The following is a 14,884-nucleotide window of genomic DNA, read 5'->3' as shown; positions in this document are numbered from 1 at the left end:
TAGCTAGCAAATTCATGGGGTTGGTCCTAGCTAGCAAATTCATGGGGTTGGTCCTAGCTAGCAAATTCATGGGGTTGGTCCTAGCTAGCAAATTCATGGGGTTGGTCCTAGCTAGCAAATTCATGGGGTTTGTCCTAGCTAGCAAATTCATGGGGTTGGTCCTAGCTAGCAAATTCATGGGGTTGGTCCTAGCTAGCAAATTCATGGGGTTGGTCCTAGCTAGCAAATTCATGGGGTTGGTCCTAGCTAGCAAATTCATGGGGTTGGTCCTAGCTAGCAAATTCATGGGGTTGGTCCTAGCTAGCAAATTCATGGGGTTGGTCCTAGCTAGCAAATTCATGGGGTTGATCCTAGCCAGCTGAATCATGGGGTTTGTCCTAGCCAGCTGAATCATGGGGTTGGACCTAGCCAGCTGAATCATGGCGTTTGTCCTAGCCAGCTGAATCATGGGGTTTGTCCTAGCCAGCTGAATCATGGGGTTTGTCCTAGCCAGCTGAATCATGGCGTTTGTCCTAGCCAGCTGAATCATGGGGTTTGTCCTAGCCAGCTGAATCATGGGGTTGGTCCTAGCCAGCTGAATCATGGGGTTTGTCCTAGCCAGCTGAATCATGGAGTTTGTCCTAGCCAGCTGAATCATGGGGTTTGTCCTAGCCAGCTGAATCATGGGGTTTGTCCTAGCCAGCTGAATCATGGCGTTTGTCCTAGCCAGCTGAATCATGGGGTTTGTCCTAGCCAGCTGAATCATGGGGTTGGTCCTAGCCAGCTGAATCATGGGGTTTGTCCTAGCCAGCTGAATGATGGGGTTGGTCCTAGCCAGCTGAATCATGGGGTTTGTCCTAGTCATCCCAACCGTGAAGCACGGCGGTGGCAGCATCATGTTGTGGGGGTGCTTTGCTGCAGGAGGGACTGGTGCACTTCACAAAATAGATGGCATCATGAGGATGGAAAATTATTTGGATATATTGAAGCAACATGTCAAGACATCGTTCAGGAAGTTAAAGCTTGGTCGCTAATGGGTCTTCCAAATGGACAATGACCCCAAGTGTACTTCCAAAGTTGTGGCAAAATGGCTTAAGGACAACAAAGTCAAGGTATTGGAGTGGCCATCACAAAGCCCTGACCTCAATCCTATAAAACATTTGTGGGCAGAACTGAAAAAGCTTGTGCGAGCAAGGAGGCCTACAAACCTGACTCAGTTACACCAGCTCTGTCAGGAGGAATGGGACAAAATTCACTCAACTTATTGTGGGAAGCTTGTGGAAGGCTACCCAAACGTTTGACTCAAGTCACACAATTTAAAGACAATGCTATCAAATACTAATTGAGAGTATGTAAACTTCTGACCCACTGGGAATGTGATGAAAGAAATAAAAGCTGAAATAAATCATTCTCTCAACTATTATTCTGACATTTCACATTCTTAAAATAAAGTGGTGATCCTAACTGGCCTAAGACAGGGAAGTTTTACCAGAATTAAATGTCAGGAATTGTGGAAAAGTTTAAATGCATTTGGCTAAGGTGTTATATATATATATATTAAACCTATATATATATATATATATATATATATATATATATATATATATATATGTTTGGGGTCACTTAGAAATGTCCTTGTTTTTGAAAGAAAAGCACATTTTTTTTGTCCATTAAAATAACATCAAATGGATCAGAAATACAGTGTAGACATTGTTAATGTTGTAAATGACTATTGTAGCTGGAAACGGCTGATTTTTTTATGGAATATCTACATAGGCGTACAGAGGTCCATTATCAGCAACCATCACTCCTGTGTTCCAATGGCACGTTCCGTTAGCTAATCCAAGTTTATCATTTTAAAAGGCTAATTAATCATTTGAAAACCCTTTTGCTATTATGTTAGCACAGCTGAAAACTGTTGTACTGCTTAAAGAAGCAATAAAACTACACGTTTTTAGACAATTTAAGTATCTGGAGCATCAGCATTTGTGGGTTCGAATACAGGCTCAAAATGGCCAGAAACATAGAACTTTCTTCTGAAACTCGTCTGTCTATTCTTGTTCTGAGAAATGAAAGCTATTCCATGTGAGAAATTGCCCAGAAACTGAAGATCTCGTACAACGCTGTGTACTACTTACTTACCGTAACTTCAGAAATCCCCCAGAATGCCTCAGGCTGCCTTCACTACTTATTTTATTTGTGCGGTTCTGCTCTTATGTGGAGCGGTCATATTGATTGCCTTACACTTCAAGGCCAAGAAGTCTACACAATCTACTACCATTGTTTTCTCTGTAATCGAGCATTTCTGCTCGCATATCACATTAGCATTCGGCTGAGGTTCCACCGGTCTCCTCGGAGTGGCCATTAGCTGTTGTATCTGGAGCATTTTGAGCACTAGCTTTGTTATTCACTTCCTGAACAGCCTCAACATAGGATACATTGTTTGTCCAAAAAAAATAAAAAAAATATACCTCTGCGCTCCCATGGCTTTCTGTTGTACTTCACATCCTGCATATGCTGCACTATGTTCTCCGTCACAGTTACAACATTTACCTTTAGCACACATTTCTCGTTGATCACCACCACACTTTGCACATCTCATTTCACCTTTGGACACATTAGCAACATGCCTCATCCGTTGGCACCTAAAGCACCGAAGTGGAGGCGGCACATACTCTCTAAACAGGATAACTGAGTGATCCTACACTGCACCCCATTCGGCAGATTCCCTTCAAAATTGTAACAGTACAGTTGTAGTCTTTCTGCTCTTCCTCCTTTCAGAGAAGCCTTAACTTCTTCCATTGTAATTTCCACTGGAGGCGGCACACGTCCTCTCCGTTTAGACATAGCCCCGGGAATGTGACATTTCACCCGACCCCCCCCCCCCCCCCATTGGGTGTGCAATGTCAAAAACTTTCTTATGCTGGATTTTACTACTTGCAATGATCAGGACCTTCCCATAACCCATCGATATGGCACCCTTATCTCTTCTGTAATTTTTTTAATTTATTTTTTATGCTAAGGGTTGAAGTACTTTCTTGCTGGCTCTGAGAACACTACCATAACTTTATAACCTTCTACTCTGACCTGTGTGTCTAGGGTGGTCCTTTTAAAAGTATACTCTCAGTACTACTTGTTGTTTCCCCAGCAGTATTCATCCCTCATTGTGATTTCTCTTAATCCCGATCCTCCTATTCTCAACAGGTGTAAATAGCTGATCATCACTGGTTTCATCATCGTTATCTATTGTCCTAACGCTGCCCTCTGAATTGTCCGCCATGCCGACCCCCGTCACAGTACAGTTGTGCAACAAACAAACAGCTTGTTCCCACTTTTCGACCACCACCGACGATGAATTGGCTTCCTAGTCGTCGCCGTCTTCTTCTTCTTCTTCTTTAGGAGCTGTTTTGGCGGATCGTGTCCAACTTTTAGGCGTATACACCGCCACCTACTGTACTGGTGTGTGAGGCCATTCACGGCATACCTACATTCTTAATACAAAACTGAGAAAAGGGAAAAAGGAACATTTCCTTGCCAACTATTAACCGTCTAAAAAAAACACACCACCTTGTCCACTATGTAACCCTGTCTACTGCAGACCATCGGTCTGAGAGGACAGAAAACTACCACTCAACACCACCTTGTCCACTATGTAACCCTGTCTACTGCAGACCATCGGTCTGAGAGGACAGAAAACTACCACTCAACACCACCTTGTCCACTATGTAACCCTGTCTACTGCAGACCATCGGTCTGAGAGGACAGAAAACTACCACTCACCACCACCTTGTCCACTATGTAACCCTGTCTACTGCAGACCATCGGTCTGAGAGGACAGAAAACTACCACTCAACACCACCTTGTCCACTATGCAACCCTGCCTACTGCAGACCATCGGTCTGAGAGGACAGAAAACTACCACTCAACACCACCTTGTCCTCTATGTAACCCTGTCTACTGCAGACCATCGGTCTGAGAGGACAGAAAACTACCACTCAACACCACCTTGTCCACTATGTAACCCTGTCTACTGCAGACCATCGGTCTGAGAGGACAGAAAACTACCACTCAACACCACCTTGTCCTCTATGTAACCCTGTCTACTGCAGACCATCGGTCTGAGAGGACAGAAAACTACCACTCAACACCACCTTGTCCACTATGTAACCCTGTCTACTGCAGACCATCGGTCTGAGAGGACAGAAAACTACCACTCAACACCACCTTGTCCTCTATGTAACCCTGTCTACTGCAGACCATCGGTCTGAGAGGACAGAAAACTACCACTCACCACCACCTTGTCCACTATGTAACCCTGTCTACTGCAGACCATCGGTCTGAGAGGACAGAAAACTACCACTCAACACCACCTTGTCCACTATGTAACCCTGTCTACTGCAGACCATCGGTCTGAGAGGACAGAAAACTACAACTCAACACCACCTTGTCCACTATGTAACCCTGTCTACTGCAGACCATCGGTCTGAGAGGACAGAAAACTACCACTCAACACCACCTTGTCCTCTATGTAACCCTGTCTACTGCAGACCATCGGTCTGAGAGGACAGAAAACTACCACTCAACACCACCTTGTCCTCTATGTAACCCTGTCTACTGCAGACCATCGGTCTGAGAGGACAGAAAACTACCACTCAGCACCACCTTGTCCACTATGTAACCCTGTCTACTGCAGACCATCGGTCTGAGAGGACAGAAAACTACCACTCAACACCACCTTGTCCACTATGTAACCCTGTCTACTGCAGACCATCGGTCTGAGAGGACAGAAAACTACCACTCAACACCACCTTGTCCACTATGTAACCCTGTCTACTGCAGACCATCGGTCTGAGAGGACAGAAAACTACCACTCAACACCACCTTGTCCACTATGTAACCCTGTCTACTGCAGACCATCGGTCTGAGAGGACAGAAAACTACCACTCAACACCACCTTGTCCACTCTGTAACCCTGTCTACTGCAGACCATCGGTCTGAGAGGACAGAAAACTACCACTCAACACCACCTTGTCCACTATGTAACCCTGTCTACTGCAGACCATCGGTCTGAGAGGACAGAAAACTACCACTCAACACCACCTTGTCCACTATGTAACCCTGTCTACTGCAGACCATCGGTCTGAGAGGCCTGAAAACTACCACTCAACACCACCTTGTCCACAATGTAACCCTGTCTACTGCAGACCATCGGTCTGAGAGGACAGAAAACTACCACTCAACACCACCTTGTCCACTATGTAGCCCTGTCTACTGCAGACCATCGGTCTGAGAGGACAGAAAACTACCACTCACCACCACCTTGTCCACTATGTAACCCTGTCTACTGCAGACCATCGGTCTGAGAGGACAGAAAACTACCACTCAACACCACCTTGTCCACTATGTAACCCTGTCTACTGCAGACCATCGGTCTGAGAGGACAGAAAACTACCACTCACCACCACCTTGTCCACTATGTAACCCTGTCTACTGCAGACCATCGGTCTGAGAGGACAGAAAACTACCACTCACCACCACCTTGTCCACTATGTAACCCTGTCTACTGCAGACCATCGGTCTGAGAGGACAGAAAACTACCACTCAACACCACCTTGTCCACTATGTAACCCTGTCTACTGCAGACCATCGGTCTGAGAGGACAGAAAACTACCACTCACCACCACCTTGTCCACTATGTAACCCTGTCTACTGCAGACCATCGGTCTGAGAGGACAGAAAACTACCACTCAACACCACCTTGTCCACTATGCAACCCTGTCTACTGCAGACCATCGGTCTGAGAGGACAGAAAACTACCACTCAACACCACCTTGTCCACTATGTAACCCTGTCTACTGCAGACCATCGGTCTGAGAGGACAGAAAACTACCACTCAACACCACCTTGTCCACTCTGTAACCCTGTCTACTGCAGACCATCGGTCTGAGAGGACAGAAAACTACCACTCAACACCACCTTGTCCTCTATGTAACCCTGTCTACTGCAGACCATCGGTCTGAGAGGACAGAATACTACCACTCAACACCACCTTGTCCACTCTGTAACCCTGTCTACTGCAGACCATCGGTCTGAGAGGACAGAAAACTACCACTCAACACCACCTTGTCCACTATGTAACCCTGTCTACTGCAGACCATCGGTCTGAGAGGACAGAAAACTACCACTCACCACCACCTTGTCCACTATGTAACCCTGTCTACTGCAGACCATCGGTCTGAGAGGACAGAAAACTACCACTCAACACCACCTTGTCCACTATGTAACCCTGTCTACTGCAGACCATCGGTCTGAGAGGACAGAAAACTACCACTCAACACCACCTTGTCCTCTATGTAACCCTGTCTACTGCAGACCATCGGTCTGAGAGGACAGAAAACTACCACTCAACACCACCTTGTCCTCTATGTAACCCTGTCTACTGCAGACCATCGGTCTGAGAGGACAGAAAACTACCACTCAACACCACCTTGTCCACTATGTAACCCTGTCTACTGCAGACCATCGGTCTGAGAGGACAGAAAACTACCACTCAACACCACCTTGTCCACTATGTAACCCTGTCTACTGCAGACCATCGGTCTGAGAGGACAGAAAACTACCACTCAACACCACCTTGTACTCTATGTAACCCTGTCTACTGCAGACCATCGGTCTGAGAGGACAGAAAACTACCACTCAACACCACCTTGTCCACTCTGTAACCCTGTTTACTGCAGACCATCGGTCTGAGAGGACAGAAAACTACCACTCACCACCACCTTGTCCACTCTGTAACCCTGTCTACTGCAGACCATCGGTCTGAGAGGACAGAAAACTACCACTCAACACCACCTTGTCCTCTATGTAACCCTGTCTACTGCAGACCATCGGTCTGAGAGGACAGAAAACTACCACTCAACACCACCTTGTCCACTATGTAACCCTGTCTACTGCAGACCATCGGTCTGAGAGGACAAAAAACTACCACTCACCACCACCTTGTCAACTCTGTAACCCTGTCTACTGCAGACCATCGGTCTGAGAGGACAGAAAACTACCACTCAACACCACCTTGTCCTCTATGTAACCCTGTCTACTGCAGACCATCGGTCTGAGAGGACAGAAAACTACCACTCAACACCACCTTGTCCACTATGTAACCCTGTCTACTGCAGACCATCGGTCTGAGAGGACAGAAAACTACCACTCAACACCACCTTGTCCACTATGTAACCCTGTCTACTGCAGAACATCGGTCTGAGAGGACAGAAAACTACCACTCAACACCACCTTGTCCTCCCTGTAACCCTGTCTACTGCAGACCATCGGTCTGAGAGGACAGAAAACTACCACTCAACACCACCTTGTCCTCTATGTAACCCTGTCTACTGCAGACCATCGGTCTGAGAGGACAGAAAACTACCACTCAACACCACCTTGTCCTCTATGTAACCCTGTCTACTGCAGACCATCGGTCTGAGAGGACAGAAAACTACCACTCAACACCACCTTGTCCACTATGTAACCCTGTCTACTGCAGACCATCGGTCTGAGAGGACAGAAAACTACCACTCAACACCACCTTGTCCACTCTGTAACCCTGTCTACTGCAGACCATCGGTCTGAGAGGACAGAAAACTACCACTCAACACCACCTTGTCCTCCCTGTAACCCTGTCTACTGCAGACCATCGGTCTGAGAGGACAGAAAACTACCACTCAACACCACCTTGTCCACTATGTAACCCTGTCTACTGCAGACCATCGGTCTGAGAGGACAGAAAACTACCACTCAACACCACCTTGTCCACTCTGTAACCCTGTCTACTGCAGACCATCGGTCTGAGAGGACAGAAAACTACCACTCAACACCACCTTGTCCACTATGTAACCCTGTCTACTGTAGACCATCGGTCTGAGAGGACAGAAAACTACCACTCAACACCACCTTGTCCACTATGTAACCCTGTCTACTGCAGACCATCGGTCTGAGAGGACAGAAAACTACCACTCAACACCACCTTGTCCACTATGTAACCCTGTCTACTGCAGACCATCGGTCTGAGAGGACAGAAAACTACCACTCAACACCACCTTGTCCACTATGTAACCCTGTCTAATTCTACTGCAGACCATCGGTCTGAGAGGACAGAAAACTACCACTCACCACCACCTTGTCCACTATGTAACCCTGTCTAATTCTACTGCAGACCATCGGTCTGAGAGGACAGAAAACTACCACTCACCACCACCTTGTCCTCTATGTAACCCTGTCTACTACCACCTGCAACTGTTCTGCAGTAAATCCCCTCAAACACAAGTACTTCTCTGCCACTTCCATCTCAACCTCTATTTTCTTTTTTAATTCCATTCCATGTCTTCAGTATAATTGACAACCATGGCTATAAACGCTAAAAAAGCTCACCTTACTGAAGAACATATTCTTCCTATCACTCTCTCTGGTCTCTGCCTACTCACAGGAATCGTCAAGATGATCCCTCACCCTGTATCCATCTTCCTCTATCAATCTCTTTGCTTCAGCATGCAAAACTTTCTGTACTTTCTTCTTCTCTTTTGGAGTTTTATGGTGAACTACACTTAAAAGGTGTGTGGGGGGTTTTGGTTTGGTCAGGGTGTGATTTGGGTGGGCATTCTACGTTCTTTATTTCTATAGTAAAACATTTACAAAAGAAAGGTAAACTCCCATACAAGGGAATGTAAAAATCACCATGGAATCTGTATTTCTGATCAATTTGATGTTACTTTAATGGACAATTAAAAAAAAAAAAAGTTGCTTTTCTTTCAAAAAAACAAGGACATTTCTAAACTTTTGAACGGGTTTGGGGTGACTTAGAAATGTCCTTGTCTTTGAAAGAAAAGCAACTTTTTTTGGGGGGGGGGGGGGGTCCTTTAAAATACCATTAAATTGATCAGATATACAAACATCGGATGCTGAACCAGAATTCAAATGATGATCAGTATAATAAATAGTATTGTGGTGTTCCTTACCGGACTTGGCGTGTATACAAGAAACATGGTTTAAACCTCAGATGGATTATATTATACCTGGGGTTTATCTCTGTGTGAAGTGATAGAAGGGAGTGTTCGGGGTGATGGGTGTGCTATATTTATCAAAGAAGGTGTAGCCCATAGAGAGATTCATGATTTCAAAGAACATGCATGTGTGGCAGTGGAGATTTGTAGAGAAGGGGGGGGGGGGGATATCACATTGTTTGATTACTATAGTCTTTGTAAGCCCATCTCTGTATCTGAATTAGACATCGTTGCAAAATCCATGTCACGCCCTGACCTTTGAGAGCCTATTTATGTCTCTTTATTTTGGTTTGGTCAGGGTGTGATTTGGGTGGGCATTCTATGTTCTTTATTTCTATGTTTTGGCCGGTTATGGCTCTCAATCAGGGACAGCTGTCTATCGTTGCCTCTGATTGGGAATCAATCTGAGTCAATCAATCTGATTGGGTAGCATGTTTTGCTACCTTAGGTTGTGGGATGTTTTTTTAATTTTTTTTTTAGCTCTGAGTAACCTTCAGAACGTGAAGTTGTTTTGTTTGGATTAAATAAAGAATCATGAACACGCTGCACCTTGGTCCACTTCTTCCGACGGAGATATAGTGTGGACCGAGAGACTGGAAAAACAGCTTCTATCTCAAGGCCATCAGACTGTTAAACAGCCACCACTAACATTGAGTGGCTGCTGCCAACACACTGACACTGACTCAACTCCAGCCACTTTAATAATGGAAAAATTGGATGTAAGAAATATATCTCTAGCCACTTTAAACAATGGCACTTTATATGATGTTTACATACCCTACATTACTCATCTCATATGTATATACTGTACTCTATACCATCTACTGCATCTTGCCTACGCCGTTCGGCCATCGCTCATTCATGTATCTTTATGTACATATTCTTTATCCCTTTACACTTGTGTGTATAAGGTAGTAGATTTGGAATGGTTAGATTACTTGTTAGATATTACTGCATGGTCGGAACTAGAAGCACAAGCATTTCGCTACACTCGCATTAACATCTGCTAACCATGTGACAAATAAAATTTGATTTGATTTGACATATCAATGCACATAACAGGCTGTGGGGCAGCAATACCAATGTGTCTGAAGACTTTATGGAGTGGAGGGGACTAGTTTGTATAAATGACGGTTAGGGGACACGGGTAAATGTGACTAGAAGTATATCGTCATGTTTATTAGATCTTACATTACTGTCCTCCTCCATTGCTGGTATATGTGAGTGGGATGTGAAAATATAATCCACGATAGGTAGTGATCATTTCTCATTCATGTACCAACATACAGTACCAGTCAAAAGTTTGGACACAGCTGCTAATGCTAGTTAATTTTTACATTTTTACTATTTTTTACATTGTAGAATAATAGCGAAGACATCAAAACTATGAAATAACACATATGGAATCATGTAGTAACCAAAAAAAGTGTTAAAACAAATCAAAATATATTTTAGATTCTTCAAATTAGCCACCTTTTTCCTTGATGACAGCTTTGCACAATCTTGGCATTCTCTCAACCAGTTTCACCTGGAATGCTGAGGTGACCAGAGCTTTGGCAATGAAGGAAGTGATGTCAAAAGTATATTTTGATATTGAAAAAGCATGTGATACAATGTGGCAAGAAGGTCTACTGATTGGATTATGGATCATGTTTGACTGAACCTTCCAGGTAAGGGTGGGATTGTAGTTATCAAGAGAATATGAGGTGGAAAATGGAACTCCACAGGGTAGTGCTATTAGTCCTATCTTATTCACGTTGATGAGTGACGATATCTTCGGGGATATCGGACAGGGTATAGGGGGCGGAGTTATGTGCCGATGAAGGTGCCATTTGGAAAAGGGGAAGGAATATTCATCGAGGAAATGTAAGGTGCAGTTGTAGCAGTAGAGGAACGGTCCTTATCACGGGGTTTCAAGTTATCTTTAGTTAAATATTGCCATACGTTGTTCACTAACAAAAAGTTTAAGGAATATGTCAGTGTTCAATTAAATGGAGAACGACTGGAAAGGGTAACAGAATTGTGAGTATTTTGGGGGCCTATGGTTTGATGAAAAGCTGGAGACATATTACATTTATTGAGACTGCATGTAAGAAAGTATTACATCTTATGAGGACCATAGTTGGTCATGATTGGGGGGGGGGGGGGGGGGGGGCAGATAGGCAATCTTTACTGAATATTTTATTAAGGTCACTCAGAATGTGCGATGACGCTTTTAAAACTACACCGGTAGAGGCTTTATAAGTGTATACTGGGGAAACGCCACTATCCTTTAGACGAGTTAAGCTAGCCCTGGCATACTGTGAAACACTGAAGGGTAGTACGATAGATCATCCTACACTGACGCTACCGGAAGACTGTTGGGAATATAAACGATATCAAAATAAGTGTTTTGGGCGAGAGTTTGAATGAAAAGTTGATGACTATGGACTCAGAGATGTTGTTATAGGACCATCTGTGGTAATAGAAAATGTGCCACTGTAGTTTTATACAAGACCACATGTTGGTCTTAGCCTGATAGAAGAAAACAAACAGTTGTGTGAAGAAGATAATGTAGAAATAATAGTGGATCAAGATATTAGTAATCAGTTGTATTCTTGTCTTGCAGTGTATACAAATGATCCCATGAATGGGAAGACAGGAGCGAGGTGTGTTTATTCCTGAGTTTGACGTTAATCTACGCATAAGAGTGACTAATGATTTATCTGCATATTCAACAGAATTGCTTGTGATAATTGTTGTATTGCAATGGATAGAGGAAGGAGCAACCAAGAAAAGTAGTAATATGTTCAGACTCCGCATCAGTTTTAAGATCTGGAAAATCAGAATGTGAGGATTTATGGGTAGAAATAATGATGATGTTCTTGTGGCTACAAAGACATGGTATTGAAATTCAGTTCTGTTGGATACAAGCTCATACAGGAGTTAAAGGATATTATATAGTAGATATATATTATATAGTAGATATTATATAGTAGATATTATATATTATATAGTAGATATTATATAGTGGATATTATATATTATATAGTAGATATATATTATATAGTAGATATTATATATTATATAGTAGATATTATATATTATATAGTAGATATTATATAGTGGATATTATATATTATATAGTAGATATATATTATATAGTAGATATTATATAGTAGATATTATATAGTGGATATTATATATTATATAGTAGATATTATATAGTAGATATTATATATTATATAGTAGATATTATATAGTGGATATTATATATTATATAGTAGATATTATATAGTAGATATTATATAGTGGATATTATATATTATATAGTAGATATTATATAGTAGATATTATATATTATATAGTAGATATTATATAGTAGATATTATATATTATATAGTAGATATTATATAGTGGATATTATATATTATATAGTAGATATATATTATATAGTAGATATTATATATTATATAGTAGATATTATATATTATATAGTAGATATTATATAGTGGATATTATATATTATATAGTAGATATATATTATATAGTAGATATTATATAGTGGATATTATATATTATATAGTAGATATTATATAGTAGATATTATATATTATATAGTAGATATTATATAGTGGATATTATATATTATATAGTAGATATTATATAGTAGATATTATATAGTGGATATTATATATTATATAGTAGATATTATATAGTAGATATTATATATTATATAGTAGATATTATATAGTGGATATTATATATTATATAGTAGATATATATTATATAGTAGATATTATATAGTGGATATTATATATTATATAGTAGATATATATTATATAGTAGATATTTTATATTATATAGTAGATATTATATAGTAGATATTATATATTATATAGTAGATATTATATATTATATAGTAGATATTATATAGTAGATATTATATATTATATAGTAGATATTTTATAGTGGATATTATATATTATATAGTAGATATTATATATTATATAGTAGATATTTTATAGTAGATATTATATATTATATAGTAGATATTTTATAGTGGATATTATATATTATATAGTAGATATTATATATTATATAGTAGATATTATATATTATATAGTAGATATTATATAGTAGATATTATATAGTGGATATTATATATTATATAGTAGATATTATATATTATATAGTAGATATTATATAGTAGATATTATATAGTAGATATTATATATTATATAGTAGATATTATATATTATATATTATATAGTAGATATTATATATTATATAGTAGATATTATATAGTAGATATTATATAGTAGATATTACATATTATATAGTAGATATTATATAGTAGATATTATATATTATATAGTAGATATTATATAGTAGATATTATATAGTAGATATTATATATTATATAGTAGATATTATATATTATATAGTAGATATTATATATTATATAGTAGATATTATATATTATATAGTAGATATTATATATTATATAGTAGATATTATATAGTAGATATTATATATTATATAGTAGATATTATATATTATATAGTAGATATTATATAGTGGATATTATATATTATATAGTAGATATAATAGCAAAAAAGAGCAAGGCAAAATGATATTATGGATATACACGTGGAGTTGGGTAGATGGGGAAATTTAAACATTGATTCAGAAAAATGGGGTTAGATTGCTGGCAGAGACAATGGGAGGAAAGTAGTAAGGGCAGATATAAAAAAAAATTATAGTACAAGTAAATATGTACAGGAGATAATGTCATATAATGGGAACGGAAGGGAGGAGGTTATGTTGTGTAGGATAAGGTTAGGGCATACGGGATTGAATTAATCTTTGAAATTGATAGGGAAACATGGTCATGGAATGTGTAATGGAGGAAACGGTTGAACAGTATTATTTTGTGAATTGTATGACGTACAAAGGGAGAGGTTGTTTGATAGGGTCAGAGAGGTTGTGTAACGGATGTGAAACGGCTAGCTTAGTTAGCGGTAGTACGCGCTAAATAGCATTTCAATCGGTGACGTCATTTGCTCTGAGACCTTGAAGTAGTAGTTCCCCTTGCTCGGCAAGGGCCGCGGCTTTTGTGGAGCGATGGGTAACGATGCTTCGTGGGTGACTGTTGTTGATGTGTGCAGAGGGTCCCTGGTTCGCGCCCGGGTATGGGCGAGGGGACAGTCTAAAGTTATACTGTTACATTGGTGCCGTGACCCGGATCACTGGTTGCTGCGGAAAAAGGAGGAGGTCAAAGGGGGGGGTGAGTGTAACGGATGTGAAACGGCTAGCTTAGTTAGCGGTAGTACGCGCTAAATAGCATTTCAATCGGCGACGTCACTTGCTCTGAGACCTTGAAGTAGTAGTTCCCCTTGCTCGGCAAGGGCCACGGCTTTTGTGGAGCGATGGGTAACGATGCTTCGTGGGTGACTGTTGTTGATGTGTGCAGAGGGTCCCTGGTTCACGCCCGGGTATGGGCGAGGGGACAGTCTAAAGTTATACTATTACAGTTGGATGGGAATTATTTTATTTTATTTTAAATTCAGGGTTAGTTAATAGGAGCAGCGAGTAGCCTCATGGTTAGAGAATTGGGCCAGTAACCAAAAGGTTGCTAGATCAAATCGTTCTGCCCCTGAACTAGGCACTTTTAGTGGCACTGTTCCTAGGCCGTTATTGTACATAATAATTAGTTCTTAACTGACTGACTGGCCTGGTTAAATAAAATAAAAAAATAAAAATACAATATAGTGTTATAGAAATCTCTCGACCGGCCCCACTCTCCAGAACAATAGGTGGCGCTGTATGCACCTGTCTGTTGGTTGCGATTCGCCCAAAAAACTTAGAAG

Source organism: Oncorhynchus mykiss, chromosome 11 (assembly GCF_013265735.2).
Source record: "Oncorhynchus mykiss isolate Arlee chromosome 11, USDA_OmykA_1.1, whole genome shotgun sequence".
In the NCBI taxonomy this organism is placed as follows: Eukaryota; Metazoa; Chordata; class Actinopteri; order Salmoniformes; family Salmonidae; genus Oncorhynchus; species Oncorhynchus mykiss.
The sequence above is the reverse complement of the archived record's forward strand: the minus strand, read 5'-3'. Positions refer to the sequence as shown.